This window comes from Bacillus rossius, chromosome 3 (genome assembly GCF_032445375.1).
Source record: "Bacillus rossius redtenbacheri isolate Brsri chromosome 3, Brsri_v3, whole genome shotgun sequence".
In the NCBI taxonomy this organism is placed as follows: domain Eukaryota; kingdom Metazoa; phylum Arthropoda; class Insecta; order Phasmatodea; family Bacillidae; genus Bacillus; species Bacillus rossius.
This window is the reverse complement of record NC_086332.1, coordinates 11,001,587-11,017,867: the sequence shown is the minus strand read 5'-3', so window position 1 is coordinate 11,017,867 and position 16,281 is coordinate 11,001,587.

Below are 16,281 nucleotides of genomic sequence, written 5' to 3'. Positions count from 1 at the left end.
GTCGCGGGATCCACTGAAGTCTTGGAGCTCGCTCTTAATTAGTCACGTTGTTCATGTGCCACAACAGACGGGGGTATTTATAACTTTGTATGGGTGTGCGGATTATATATATATTCATTCACGTGAGTTACGCAATATTGGAACCAAACATTCATAAAACAAATATGCGTTTTAAGCCCCCTCAAAACGTGCCCACGCACCTTAAACAATTTTTGGTTATCATCGAAAATTTTCCGTTATCGAAGTTTACCCAGCCTGCCGGATCAACGGTTTCACGAAACGTTCTCAGAAGGCTTGTGTGTACGAGCTCCACATTAAACCCGGATAATTACTCTGCCACGTCTCTACTAGTAGCTCAGTTGGTTTATTTCTGGACGACGTGGGCGTTGCCGGAGTGTGGGGGCATCGTAACTTGAGCGCGTGTGCATTATCTGCTCTCTCAACTCTTCCTGGTAGTATTTAAAATAATTTAAAATTGGTTGTCTGTAATGTCGGTTTACGGACGATAGTTTAACGTGACAACGTCATAACAAAACATTGATGAAATGATTGCATACTTTTATGAATATAATTGAATCATTTTTATTGAATTATCACTATTTTGTATGGATACAAAGAAGGAGTGAAATTAAATCTACAATTTAATTGATAAATTTACTTTTATTTTAACTAATTAATTCAAATATGTTTATTACTTTAACGAAGAGATTATTTTAACCATAACTTTTATACATGTTTGCTATTTAACTTCTTCCAATCTGTGTTATTCTGTTAAGGATAGGACGATGATAGGAAAAGTAGGAAACGAATGGGAGTGTTTCAATTTCAATGTGCCTCGAAAAAATCAAATCGATGGTTGTTCCAATCGAGTGGAAGAGAGATAGATGTGGCGCAAGCGTACAATGAGCGTAACGGGACAATTAGCGTAACGAGACAATAAGTCATTCTTTTTCGTGCGTGCAGCCGGCGTTCATCGATTTATTAGACGTTGTCACGTCAATAATAATAATTGAGAATGTTCTCAAACATTTAATGGGAGTTATTAACAATCGGTTGCTTGGGAATTTTTCCGTACAAACGTGGGAAATTTCCAGTGATTTAAACTTTTTCCTTGAAAAATAAAAGTGCGATACCACTGATTCATCTCTATCCATTTCAGTCAATGGAAATCTTTTCGTTGGAAACTTAATTGATGAGATCATACTAACAGACGAATAAGTGAAATGCATTGTGGATCGACGCTTTAAAAAACGCTTTTCACTGTAGGTCTAAATTAAATAAACAATGTTATAGCATCCAAGGAAGTAGCATAGAAGGACAGATTTTGTTGACGTGTGGTAACGTGTCACATACACAGTTTTTAAAGTATATGTATTACCTAACTGCCTCCAAAAACACTTTTTATAAAACTAAACTTGCTTATGCAAACAAAGTTTGCGTAACTTGAATATAGTAGCATTTCCAAATTTTTATTTTTTTATATTTTTCACAGGTATTACACAAAACGCACAAATTCTTTAAAAAAATTACAATAATATATCTTAGCAAATATTGTTCCCAAATATTTTCTATGTAAGAACTTTTTTATTTTGTTACAGTATACATTATTTAAAGTTATACTTCTTTAGGCGCGTTATAAAAAATTGATGTGTAAATATTTACGATGCGCGCGCACAAAGCAACGAAATTTTCTCAGAATAAAAAAAAATTACAAGCAAATAAATATGATATGTGTGCTTAATCTTACACTTTAATTACTGATTTTGAATACTGGTCAATATCATTAAAGAATTTTTTTTATTGTGACTATAAGTAATTTTAATTATTGCATACAAATAAACATTTCAAATGTATTTATTTAAGTGGGGTTATGTTCGCGTATGTATAATTTATCTTCATTATAAATTATTACATTAGTATTTAATAAATAATTAAATTTAATAAATTAGAATAAACATTCAGCATAATTATTTACTATCATTATTAATATTTTAGTAGATTACATTATTAAATTAAATAATAAAATTCATAAACGTGTTTATATTAATAATTAATATTGAATACTGAGTATTTATTTGATTTTGTATTTTAATTGAATTTATACTGTACTAACCGTATTTACAATATCACTGTAGTTCTTTTCTTATTATATTTCTATTAATTATTTGCAAGCAAAATTAGAGTTAATTTTTTCATTACGCCAAGTAAGTATAACTTCTAACTTGCGTACTAAATAAGTACACGCACCCTTTTCTTCTTTTTTTTTTATTCCAGGGTGTAGGGTGGCAGGCCTGGCCAGATTAAAGAGGAAATACGTCACGCCTCGCCAGATGTGTCCCTGTGGAGCTAATGAAAGAATAATCGGTCGCCTCTGTTACCATTCCTTCCTCCCCCCCCCCCCCCCTTTTCCGTTTTTCAGCCATCGTCTTCTGCATGATATTTTTTTCTGGTTTTATTTTTAAGGTATTCGCCGACGGAAACATTATTAATGCGCGCTAGGTACGGTCGTGGTTTGGTGGCGATTATGAATTTTTGAATGGTTCCTCCAACGCTATTTATTTTTAGAGCTTTCTCCCTTAGCTTCGCAACACTCTTTTTAGCGACAAAAAAATCTTTTTATGCGTTGCTATGGCAACTAGGCGTTCCTCACGACAGAGCTCAAGTTTTTTGTAACTTATTTTGATATTCCATGGTGTCGATATTGGGTTCGGAATGGCGTGACAAGCAGTTTTAAACAAATATAAAAGTTAAATTGATGTTTATTTTTATAACTAAGTTTAAATAACTACTTGGCAAAAGATGAAAACAACATTATTTTAAACGTCACTCTCAAAATTAGATAACAAATAAGTGAAGATAAGTAGATGGGCACTCAGTTATCAGTATCAGTCGGTATTGTTGCAAAATTATTTTTTTTTAATTTTAATGATTTATAACATGAAGATCGAAAAAATTAGCGTATTAATTTTTCGTTAGGCAGTTCAAACAAGTACACCTTTGTACCGTATCTGCTATTGGTCTACATTTTATCTGGAGGAATTTAGGCCAATGAGAAACAACAATATGATAAACCAAGAAAGTATTAATCACGGACAACCTACCTGAGATGTCTCACAGGTCAGCAGCCAATAAAAAGCTGACATTTATCCGACTATGCAGAGGACTGCGCAGTCTATCCTAGAGGTCAATGGACCCGCGAATTTTTCCGGTCTCTACAATTCACATAATATTAAAATAGATAGTTTTGAAGAAAAAATATGGTTTGGTATATTTAAAAAAACTAACAATTTGTGACCAACTGTCCACTATTTCACTCTTGTTTTAAGCTGTTTTAATATTTCTTTGTATTTAATATAAATTTTTATATATTTGGTTTTGTGAATATTTCTTTAATTTAAATTTTTTTTACGTTTTGGCAGCTACTGTTCTTTGTTTTTTTTCTTCATATGTTTGTAACACTGCTAAGAGACTTTCTATAACTATCTAGCCTGTTTTTAGGAAAGAACAGTAATTTATATTTTGGTATTCATGAACTTTAATACTGTGTAGGTATTTTCGTAAATAACAATTTTGATATTGGTTTGTTTATAATTACATGTTTTTATATGAAAGTTTCAGTTAGGTAAATGTTGAACTGGCACTTGATCGCCGTGGTCTGTGACGTGTCAATCCGCAGCGCCAGGTGGCGCCTGGGCGCGAGTGGGGAGACTGTGCTGGTGGGCGAGGCTGGCTCCAGAGCGACGCAACACCCCCAACCAACGCAACAACCCCAACCAAAGCAACACCCCAACCAAAGCAACAACCCCAACCAACACAATACCCCCAACCAACGCAACACCCTCAACCAACGCAATACCCCCAACTAAAGTAATACCCCCAACCAACGCAATACCCCAACTAAAGCAATACCCCCAACCAACGCAATACCCCCAACTAAAGAAATACCCCCAACTAAAGCAATACCCCCAACCAACGCAATACCCCCAACTAAAGAAATACCCCCAACCAACGCAATAGGTACCCCCAACTAACGCAATACCCCCAACCAACGCAACACCCCAACTAAAGCAATACCCCCAACCAACGCAATACCCTCAACCAACGCAACACCCCCAACCAACGCAACAAAGTCGCCAGACGACACCAAAACCCACAGCTTTGAATCGTAAAACTGCACAAGACCAATTTCTTCCCCCGGGATTATTTTGATATTTCTTGCTTATCATTAAAACATACCGAAATTTTAATTATATGCACGTTTGCGTCTTTGAAGGTTTTCGGAACGCTTCACTTCAATTACGGCAGGCGGAAACGCAAGCTGAAACGCAAGCAGTCTGAATTCGGCCGATGTTTTTGTTGCGTTTTTTTTTGGGGTCTTTCGTAATTTATAAGCATCGTTATTTAATTTCTTACGTCTTTAATTTCTTCCGTTCTTGCGTTTCTTTCGTAGTTCATGATTGCGAGGCCCTTCTAGGATCTTATAGGTGTATTTGGCTGAGGCTGGCCAGATATTTTAAATTAAAAAAAAAAAAACATTGAAACAATTTTTTCTTAATAAAAAAATATTATTAATATGGTTGAGATACAAACAACAACTTATTACTTTTATTGTCAATATTTTTTAAAGTGATAAACCGTTATTTCCATAGCATCGTAGCTGGTGTAGAACACAGACATCTATGAAAAGTTATTTGAATGATTCTTGAATAAGGAAACTTGAATCAAAAGCCTATGTGTTCATATGTTTCATCGTCGTTATATTATCTGCTATGTGTCATCGTTGGGTTCGCCTGTTTGACACTGTGTTGTCTGAGATTGTTGTTTGCCTGTATTTTCTGTTCTTTTTACAACTGTCTCGTCGTTGTCAGCACATTGTTTGTCTGTGCTGTTATATTTCTTTTCCGACTAATTATTTACAATGAATTATCTCTCTTCTGTATTTGTGTTTAACATTTGACATCAGCTAATTTCGGCTGGTTTTCGGCGTGTTTGTGTATTCATCTTTCTTGTTCATTACTGTGGTTTCTATATGACATGCAGTTAAAATCAGCAATGACTAGAGACTGGAAAAATTCGCGCTTTTGTTGACCTCTAGGATAGACTCCACAACCCTCTACATACTCAGGCAAATGCTACCTGCTCATTGGCTATTGACTCGTGACATTTGTCAACTGGGACGCTTGCGATTCGATACTTTTTTGATTGAAGGTTTCCCATTGGCTAAAAGTCCTTCAGATAAATTGTAAGCCAATCACAGAAGCAATATAAATGTACAGTTGTTTGGATTCTAGCATATCGTGAAATGAATCTGCGAATTTTTCCGGTCTCTAGCAATGACGTATGTAAATGAAAATCTATTTAATAATTTCTTTGACAATTCCTGTAGGGTCAAAGTATTTCTTTTCAACAACATGGGGGTAATGGTTGATTTTTGGAATTTCCAATCCCCAAATTTTGTTTTGAAAATGTTTCCTAGAAATTAAATATTTCAAATACTTAATCTTTAATAGTATTTGAGGATTTTAGGATTTAATTATTCCATCCCTAATATAAAGTCAAAGTCATTGATAAATTTATAAGTTATTATTATTATTTATAATCACTATTATACGTCTAGAGGAAACCCATTCAGTTTGTCAGATGGTTTCCGGGTCATTCTATAACTTTCAGAGAAAATATTTATTACGAGTATAACTAAGTAATACGTCTCTTTTAATATATTTACTTCTTAAAATAGATTTGAAAGTGTCTAAATTTTGGTTTATCTCAATGCATCCTTTTAAAGACATAAAATTTGAGGAAGTAAATATTGAATACATGTATAATAGTTATAAGTAGTACTTCAAAAGTACTATAATTTATCTACGAATCCTTCTGCTACTGTTGTTCTTTCTACAGTGTTTGTAAGCAAATTCCTGTGGTAATTGTCCGCGAACAAACATTATTGGATGCTTTGCAGGTGACACACCACTCAATACCTACAGGCCCGCTCATCCAACTCCCTCGGTTCCTGATCCATTTAGGGCTTACCCGAAAAAGGAGATGAATGGATCTTTTACATGTACAAATTCGTAGAACCAAATATTGGGCATGGGTAGAGACCGGAAAAATTCGCGGGTTTAATGACCTCCAGGACAATCTCCAATATCCTCTACACACTCGGGCAAATGCCAACTGTTCATTGGCTGTTGACTTGTGAGTCGTCTCGACTGGGTGGCCTGTGATTCGACACTTCTATGAGTGAGGGTCTCTAATTGGCCCTCAGTCCTCCAGATCAACAGTGAACCAATGACAGAAGCAGCACTAAGGTATAATTATTTGAATTTTAGCATAACTCTAAATGAACCCGCGAATTTTTCAGGTCTCTAGGCATGGGTTCCGAGAACTGGGAAACAGATACGACATTTCAAATTGCGGCATGTTCCCCAACTGCGGCATGTTCCAATCGCGGCATGACAGGCGACAATTGGAAGACGGATGCCACTGGTTCCACTCTTGAGAAGTGTCAAAATTTGAGACAAGCTACGCGATTCAGACTGTACCCGGTTACCCCCATTCGAAACGGCAATGCAGTCCGACTCCTGGGACTGCAGTCTTGCGAAGAGTCGGAACATTTCGGTCACCAGGCGCGAAGAGTCTGTTTCCTGCACAGCTGTCGATATCGAGACAGGCGCTCGATTGTCCCGCCCGACTCCATTCGCTTCTTTGCGCCAGCGCCGAGTGTATTAGCCGCAGCCGGTCTCACTTCTATAGTTTAATTTACTTTTTTTTTTTCCATCGACTCTATTTCTGCGGGCAGCTGTTGGATCCCCACTACCCCCTCCCACACTAAGCACTCGGAAAACCCACTGCGTGCTGTTCGAGATGAAGTTCTTTCTGAAATAAGAAGAAAAAATACATAGGTGCAGGAGTGAGACCCAGCGTGATGGCAGAGAGCTCCCAGCCATCGCTGAGCGCAAAATAAAAGTGTCTTTAGAACGTCCATATTTCGAGATACGAGAATTTTCGCTGTTCATCTTATATTTCGTAATTTTTTATGTCATTCACAGATGGAGACCGGAAAAAAAATTAGCGGATTCATTTTGATAGGATAGAAGCAAAAAAACACATTACCTTTCTTTTTTCCTGCCCAGTTGACTGTGAGCCAATGAAAAACCCTCAACGTGAAACTTATCGAATAGCAAGCGACCCAGATAACAGGTCTCACAAATCAGTAGCCAATGAGCAAGTGGAATTTTCCCGAGTACGTAGAGGATTTTGGAATCCATCTTAGATGTCAACGAAACCGCGAATTTCCCCAGTCTCTATACATAGGTATCTTAAAATACACTAACTGATGAGAAGGGACATGTATTTTTCGCGAGAAAAAAATCTGATCACTCAATAAACTGAAATAACGTGTGCCTGCGCCAGTGTCCTTGTGACCTTATTGACTAAAAACCAGAAAAATTCGCGGGTTCAATGACCTGTAGGATGAACTCCATAGTTCTAAGTACACTCGGTCAAATGTCACCCACTCATTGTTTTGAGACGTTACAACGTAGCAGCCTGTGATTCGATAAAGCTATGGGTGGGTGTTTATCATTGGCCCAGAATCACCCAGGTGAGTTGTGAGCCAACAGCAGAGGCAGCACTGAGGTATAACTATTTGTATTTTAGCCTATTGCGAAATGAATTGGCGAATTTTTCCGGTCTCTATTATTGACATGACAGCCGTCTGCAAGAGAAGCCATTGGTAGAGACCGGAAAAATTCGCGGATTCATTCCACGACAGCCTAAAATTCATACAGTTATACTTCAGTGCTGCCTCTGCTATTGGCTCGCAACTCACCTGGATGACTCCGGGCCAGTGAGAAACACTCAACGGAAGCTGTGTCGAATCACAGGCTGCTACACTGTGACACTTTCGCAAGACAGCGGCCAATAAGAGGGTGACATTTGATCAAGTGTACGTAGAACTATAAAATTCATCCTAGGGGTCATTGAATCCACGAATTTTTCCGGTCCCTATTAATAAGTAACATTCTTTTTTATGTGAATATTGTGATTGAAAATGTATAAAAGACGTATAAGCTTAAGAGGTTAGGTTTATAGGTGTAATTGATTTTTGCTATGTGAACACTGTGATTTTACATGTCAAAATAACTTACAGACTATTGAGATAGACTTGATAAGTATAATTTATTTTAGATAGGAGTGTTTTTTATTCTTTCATTTTATTCAGCTGGAAAGCTTGATTTAACAACATTCCTAAAAATAATAATAAGGCAGAAGCAGGTAATAGTTATTATTAGAGACCGGAAAATTCGCGAATTCATTTCGCGATAGGCTAAAATATAAATAGTCATACCTCAGTGCTGCCTCTGCTATTGGCTCACAACTCACCTGGAGGACTTTGGGCCAATTAGATACACCCAACCAAAGCTTTATACGAATCACAGGCTGCTACGTTGGGACGTCTCACAAGACAGCAGCCAATGGGTGGGTGACATTTGACCGACCGTACGTACAACTATGGAGTTCATTCTGGAGGTCATTGAACCCACGAATTTTTTCGGTCCCTAGTTATTATCAAAGGCAACGTGGGAATAAACCGCAAAAAGAGGCGCCAAGAAGTGCCAGTAAACGGATGCGAGAGTACAGGAACCGAAAAAAGGCATTTATTTCATTTGAGATCATACCCACATCCTTACTATTGTCAATTATTATCTCTTGTTCAATAAAAAATATTAATAACATATCTGTTTTTATACCTAGTAATGAAGAAGTTTCACTTCTCCACGCACACTTTTTTTGTGTTTCAAATCTTATGATCTGACTTTAAAACTTGTGTTTATTTTGTCTCGCTGCGATGACAGGTGCTGGAGATATAACAATAAATTCAGATTTTTTTTACAATCAATTGCAACCAGTATAAGGTGAGACCGCGTTTTCAAGTTCATTAATATTTTTAAATCTTAAAATGATGTCAGTATCTGTAATGAGTAGAGACCTGCAAAATTCGCGGATTCATTCGGTGATATGCTAGAATTCAAACACATATACCTCTTAGATATTTTTGCTATTGGCTTACTGTTCATCTGGACGAATCTCAACTAGTTATAAACCCTCAACCAAAGAAGGATCGAATCACAGACAAACCAGCTGAGACGACTTACAAGTCGGCAGCCAATGAACTTGCGTTATTTGCCGGAGTGTACAGGGGTATGTGCAGTCTATCCTGAAGGCCATCGAAACCGCGAATTTTGCAGGTCTCTAGTAATGAGACAAAAAAAAAGGGGAAAAGTTTACCTACCAAATTTAATGGAAATGTAAATGTAAAGATGACGTATTTTCAATTTAAATGTAATTGGTGCCTGTTTCACACATGTTTAAACAAACTAACTCACAAAATAAAAAAAATTAGGTGAATGTGATTTCTTTAATCTAAAATATGTCTCCGGGCACACTAAAACGGGAGTTATAAAATCAGCATATTTCAGCTATAAAATTATTTAATGGGGTTAAATATTTCATTTTCCAAAATTTGTACCTACCTTTTACGGTTATGGTTTTAATAAATTATAATATACATTTGCTAATTTATTGTCATTTTCTTCAGTTAAAACGTTTGGAATCATCCACAAGCATTTCTTACAATGATATAATATCAATAATATCCTGAAGTTGGCATGAGCGAAGCCACGCGTTTTTAGATGGTGTATGTGTGTGTGTGTGTGTGTGTGTGTGTGTATATATATATATATATATAAATTGATATTTTCCTACTACACATCATACACACCATCATAGTTACAAACCACCATTTTGCAACAAGCACGCTTTTCTAAAGTCCTTCCGAACATTAAATTTTTAATTGATCACTACGCTGTCTCAACCCACATTTTAAATCTACGCGTGACTGGTAGGACATTGAGTTTTTTGTATTTTATAAATAAATATATAAAAAACATTAAAATCAACGACCGTGTGCGTAATCAAGTCGACGTCATGTGTTCATTGGCTGCTGCCACATGTCACCGCCAAACTGGATAGAACATGATTAGTTCTGATGTTTACGTTGGTGTTTTTATTGGCTTCTAGTCGTTCAGGCCGTGTCGAATAACCCGTCATCCAATGAACGTGTACGTTAAAGTGTACGAAAATGAGCATGCGTATACTGTCGGAATATAACAACGCAAATATTGCAAGTTTCTACTGATAAGTACAAATATTACAGATTAAGAAGTTATACTTCTTTTGGCGCGTTATAAAAATAAAGATGAGTTAAATGTTTACCATGCGCGTGCACCATGCAACGAAATTGTCACAAGATAAAAAAAAGCTACATTCAAATAAAAACTATATATGTTATTTTAAATCTTATAGTTTAGTGATTGTTATTGAATACTGGTCCATTATATTAAAAACTTGTATTTATTGTAATTTGAAATTATAGAAATGGTAATTATTGACTTTTGCAATTGTATTGTTAAGTGTATTTACATTAAGTGAGTTTATGTTCCCGTATGTGCAATTTATTTTCATTATAAATTAGAAATTATGACATTATTAATTAATAAATAATTAAAATAAATAAACTAAAATGAACATTCAGCATATTTATTGATTTTCATTACTAACTAAAATTAATTTAGTTTATTTTACACACGTGTTTCTAATTTAAATAATACTGAGTATTTATTTTATTATTTATATTTATAAAATAGATTATTTACCGACTGTATTTATAATATCAGTCCAGTCCTTTTATAATTGTGTTTTTGTTAATTATTTGCAAGTAAAATTAAAGTTACTTTTTTTTTTACGCGAAGTGAGTACAACGTCTAACGCGCGTACGTATTGTATGTACACGCACGCATTTCATTTTATTCATTTACTGCAAATTTTTCCCTTTTTATCGGTGGTTTTAAAGGACGTTCGTCGAAGGAGCAGTGTTGGACGTAACGTATTCTCTCGCTCGTAGGGGATTCGGATGGTTTCTGTTGCGCCGAGCTCATCACGCAGAGGCTACACCACGACGGGGTCCCGATCGTGTTTCCGGATGAGGGTGGGAGTTTTTGTTCGTCTCCCATCTCCGCGACCCAGTTTCCCGACGACGAGATGTACAGTCCGCGCGTCGGCGCCCGCACATTTCGCGTCCCCGCCATTAGTCTCGATCCCGCGGCGTCGCTCATCCCCCCCCCCACCACCCTCAACCCCTTCGGGCAGCGCATTTTTTTTGTTTTTGTAACGTTGTCGGACTTACTTCTCTCCGTCCGCGTTCCCGTCATGGCCAACTTTATTTTTTCCCCTTTCCCTTCTTGATTCTCAGCGTCATCCTACTGAAACAAAAAAAAAAAGAATTGTTCAAGCAAGAATTTAGGGGGAAAAACTATGATAGACCGACCACGGGTCACGCGCTCGAACGATCCGCGTTACTAGAGAGTTTTCCATATTTTTTTTTTTTTAAGTGAAACTTCATTGGGTGCGATGAGAGCAAAATTTCAAGGCCGAAATATTGTAATGCAACGCTTTCGCGAAAAAATTGTTGCGAAACGTTTTCTGACGCGAAAAGAACAGAGAATAAGTATGTACTTATCGTAAACAGTCTGCTGTTAATGGCTTGCATATTTTCTTTTTCTACCAGCGCTCTCGCGTTCCTCCTTGTTCAACCAGCAGCGTAGAGAGCGCTGTTGAGTCGGTCCCTGTATTTCTAGCATAGATAGCGCTAGCTGTTATGAATTCCATGTTTCGTTCAGAGACTAGGCGTGTTCCAAATGACGGGACTGTTTGAAGAAACAGTAACACGCACAGTCTTTCTTTATGATGTGATTGAATTATCCATTAATTATTATATCCTGAGCATTTATTTTGAAGTGAGTAATAATTAATTTTGTTAATTTATCTTAATTAATTATTCTGATCAGATTTCTAATAAATACAAATAAGTTTAGGATTCTTAAAAACTTGTAAAAAAAGTGAAAGCCAAAAACTCAGACTTGTGTTATTTAAAAAAAAAAATAGTTTATTTCTCTGTTTCTCTTTATCTATCTATATATCTCTCTCTAACTCTATCTGCCACTTTATCCCTTACAATATACTTTTGTGTCAAGGTTTGAATTGCCAAAGACATTTCACTTCTATCATCTGTACTGAGTTACAAGCACTCTTTTTTATGATGTTGTAAATGTAAACTTTAGGTTAAGTGAGCCGTGTTACATAAGTATTATCATGAAAAAAATAAATACTTTTCTTTTCTGGAAACGTACTATTTGTACTCGTGAAGGAAACCAAAATGAAAATGTCATTCAAGGAACCTTTAGACTAAGTGTCCTAAGATGAGGCATTCTTGACCCGCGTCGAGGGCACAACTAGTCCCAAATACACTGGTAATCCCTGCACACGATGTCACATCGTGCTTTGTCGTGACATGAGAGCTGGATTTTTTATGTAGTGTGTTTACTTCCATGCCATAAACCTCTATGCCGGTAACAAAAATAGTTATATGTTGTTTTATTTGTGGTTATTTCTTGAGTATGCCAACTGCGATGATTTTTTAATAAGTCCAAATTTATTCGTATGGTGCACATTTTTCCCAAAGAAAGTTTATAAGCCAGCATATGGGCAAGAAGAAAGTAAAAGTCGTCAAATGTAAGTATAATACATAGGTATTAACATAAAGAAGCTTCCGTAACCTTAAATTGCGTCTTACATGTGTTGGTAGGTGCAGTTATGACTATTTAAGAACTATTAGTTTTAATAATTCTCCTAAATTGTTTTCAAAAAACTGTACACCGTGCAAGACAAGCCATATATTTAAATTTGTCTAGAAAAAAAGACATTTATTAAACCAATGCATTCAAGCATAAAAATGAGTTTGTTATTTTAGCTGTGTGCAGAAAGTTTTCCCGAATACTATATTTTGTTTTTAGTAATAGTTTTTATTCGAGAACAACGAATCGATTATTCTGGTACAAAACAGACAGCTGACAAAGCAAGTTCATTCTAAGATTTTTTAAGAAACTAGCACTCTGAAGCTGTGATTTTAGTTCGTTCTCGTTTAAGTGAACGTTTTTAGAAGCCTTTGTGGAAATCTGTTTTAAGTTTATTTTGTATTCTATTAGCGTACGTCGAAATTGAAACGAGCACATTGGAACCATGTGGCAATCGGTTAAATCTGTGGCAATGTTAGAAAATTAAATATCTTTTCATTACGCCAATTCTTATGTACCTAGTTATAAATTGAAACATTTATATTTGAATAAGTTTTAAAGAAACTTGGTATAGCTACATTTATAACCAATTTCCCACTTCCTGTATACATGCCAGAAAATGCATACATACACATTTTTACTATCCTTAACCTAAATGTGCATATTTTTTTTTGCAAATGATGGTTTTACAAGTATCTACAACAACGCGAATTCACTAAATATGCACAGTAACCTTTTTTTCTTAAAATGCATTTAACTGTTAACGTTTTATTTGTACGGTTTTTAAGGATCTAAACTTAATTTTCGACATATTTGAGTTATAGTCATGCAAAATTCATATCGACATTAATAACTGTCACTAGATTTAAAATGAATTGTTACTATAGCATATGCTTCACATGTTTTCTGTTTATAATAGCTACAGTGTCGACGAGACAATTAATCCTGATTAATTAATTATGTATTATTAAACCCTGCAAATTACACAGAATCGTTTGCTCTGAGGCTAAAATTCAGCGTCATGTGTACACAATTTAATAAAATTTTGCTTTTTCCATTGGCTGAATGTTTTAGACAAAACTCATTTAATTAATTTTTTATTGAACAGTACGCAATTCGCTCACTTAGCTAATAACGGTAGTTACTGGTTATTGGTTCGCTGCCGGGGAAGTGGCGTGTCAGAATCACTGCGAACCAATCATTAGCTCAATGCAAAAGTGAACAGTTTTGCGGTCTATGTGCTAGAGGGATCCAGGCCGCCCGAGATTGGTAGAACGCCACGTCAAGTATAATCTTGGAGGATTGGCCACGAAGATAGGATATGTTGTTGGCTTATGCGGCTTAAAGTTAAACGGATATGCACAGAGGCATAAGGGAGTAGTAGGTATCCTAAATTATTTTTCATATAATATTTCATATTTTGAGCATTTTTTAATAAATTCATTTGGAACCATTAAAAATGTGTATTTGTGAAAGGCTTATTCCACTAAACAATTTCGAATTTAATAGATTTATTTATGAATTAAGTGTAAAATTTTTATGTCAGTCCTAATATGTACTGAAAACATGAAGTCATGTGGTTTACAGTTTTTAATTAATCGTTTGCATGTAGCTTTAGTCTAGTAAATCTTTATTTTTAATATGGTCTTCCTAAATCAATCAAAATTAGGTTTTCCTCAAACCTTGAAAAACTCAGGTTTGTGTGGTTTTGGGAAAATACGTAATGGTGTGTGTGTGTATGTGTATATATATATATACACACAATTCTGTCCTTTAAAAAATTATTATTTAAATGGATATCTGACTTGTTTTTTTTAATACATTCTTGAACATGCGCCAATGCAGTTTTTCACTGTTTGCCATGGAAAAATTTCGATAAATCAAACAGAGAAATAAAAATGAAAATATAAACTCACACAGAACAAGCCTAAATCAGCTGATGTCAAACAAATAAACCTAACGATGTAGGTACCTAAGCAGGTTTATCTGTTTGACATAGCTGATTTGGGCATGTTTTCTGTGGGTTTATGTTTTCATTTTCATTTCTTACTTTGCGATCTTGAATTGTTTCCATGACAAACAGTTAGGCCGTGATTGCTCGAGACAGACAGCAAACGAGTTCGTGCATAATGTCGTAAAAGTGCGCGCACAGGAACTATACAGACTAAAGCACCTTTCATTTAATATTATGTTTGGCCAATCAAGTGAATTTAATGTAAAATGTAAATATAGAGTTAAACTTTAATGTTCTTAGGAGTTAGTTTGAATCATGCTACTCAGTAACAGCCATGACAGAAGTAAAGAATTTGAATCCTGCTCTTACATTGTTTGTTTTAAAGCATCTCACACTTGCGGAATAAAAAGGGGAACCAACTATATTTTGTACAGTCGCGTGCGGTGCCACCCGCGCGAAGTTTGTCCCTCCTTGGGGCAAGAGTGTGAGGACAGATTGTTGACTGCGGTGTTGCTGGAATAAAGCCACAGGGCGGTTATAACTCCAATGGCGTATGTCCAAGAAATTGTATTAAATCAAAATTCCCCATTGCACGAATCATTTAAAGAACGTAGATATCTGCCTCCACCCACCCTTTTTTTCTTGGTAATCCTACCTAAATACTTGCGCCGCTTGTCTCTTGGATAAAATTTCAAACAATCTCGCGTGACACTATTTACATCGGACGAGTTTTGACAGTCCGTAGGTAAATCTAGGGTCAATGTTCGTCACAAAAGCCCAGAATACAAAGATCGATCATCAGGATATCCTCACAAATCTGTAGTAAAATTTCCATGATTTTTTTCCTGACTTTCACTGACAAAAATTTTTAATCTTTTTACGATTTTGTTTTTTAATTATTTACCTATTCTGACATTTTCAAAATTAAATAAAGAATATTAAGCTTCCAACATTACCATTGCTGCCCTAGTTATCTCTCCACTTTATTTATTTCTTTTTTTCATATCCAACTAAACATTGCATACCTATGCTAATTTATAGTGTATTTTACTCTGCATTAAAATGTGTTAATAAATAATTTTATTCACAGTAGGTTGTTGGCAAATTTGATTGTGATATTATTCCTGTTAAATTTCCTTGACTTTTCTAGGATCTCAAGTATTTTTCATGATAATTTATGACCAATTCCAAATTAATTCTGACCCTACTTTCTAGAGCGTGGACTTTCTGTACATCCATCACTAGTACACGCGTGAAAACTCCCAATAGTTAACGTTATCCTCGTTAAAAACCCTCCAACAACGTGAGGTTGATCGATATAAGAAAATGGAATCGCTTTCCAAGAGAACGTGGGTTGGAATTGCTGTTCTACTGGCAGGGATTGTTTCTTTCTACAGATGAGTCAAAATTCGACCGAAAACCTTCAACGGCACAGTTTCATTTCGAAAAAGAAATTTAAAAACATATATTTACACAACTTATGTTCTAAATGCTTCTCTTTCAAGTTGGAGCAGAATAATTATTTATTGAACAAACTGCTACTACCGCAGCAAAACTTGTCGCTGTAGTAATTTTTTTTTCCTTTGAAATAATTTATACGCCAAAAAATGCATGGCAGATAAATATGTTGCC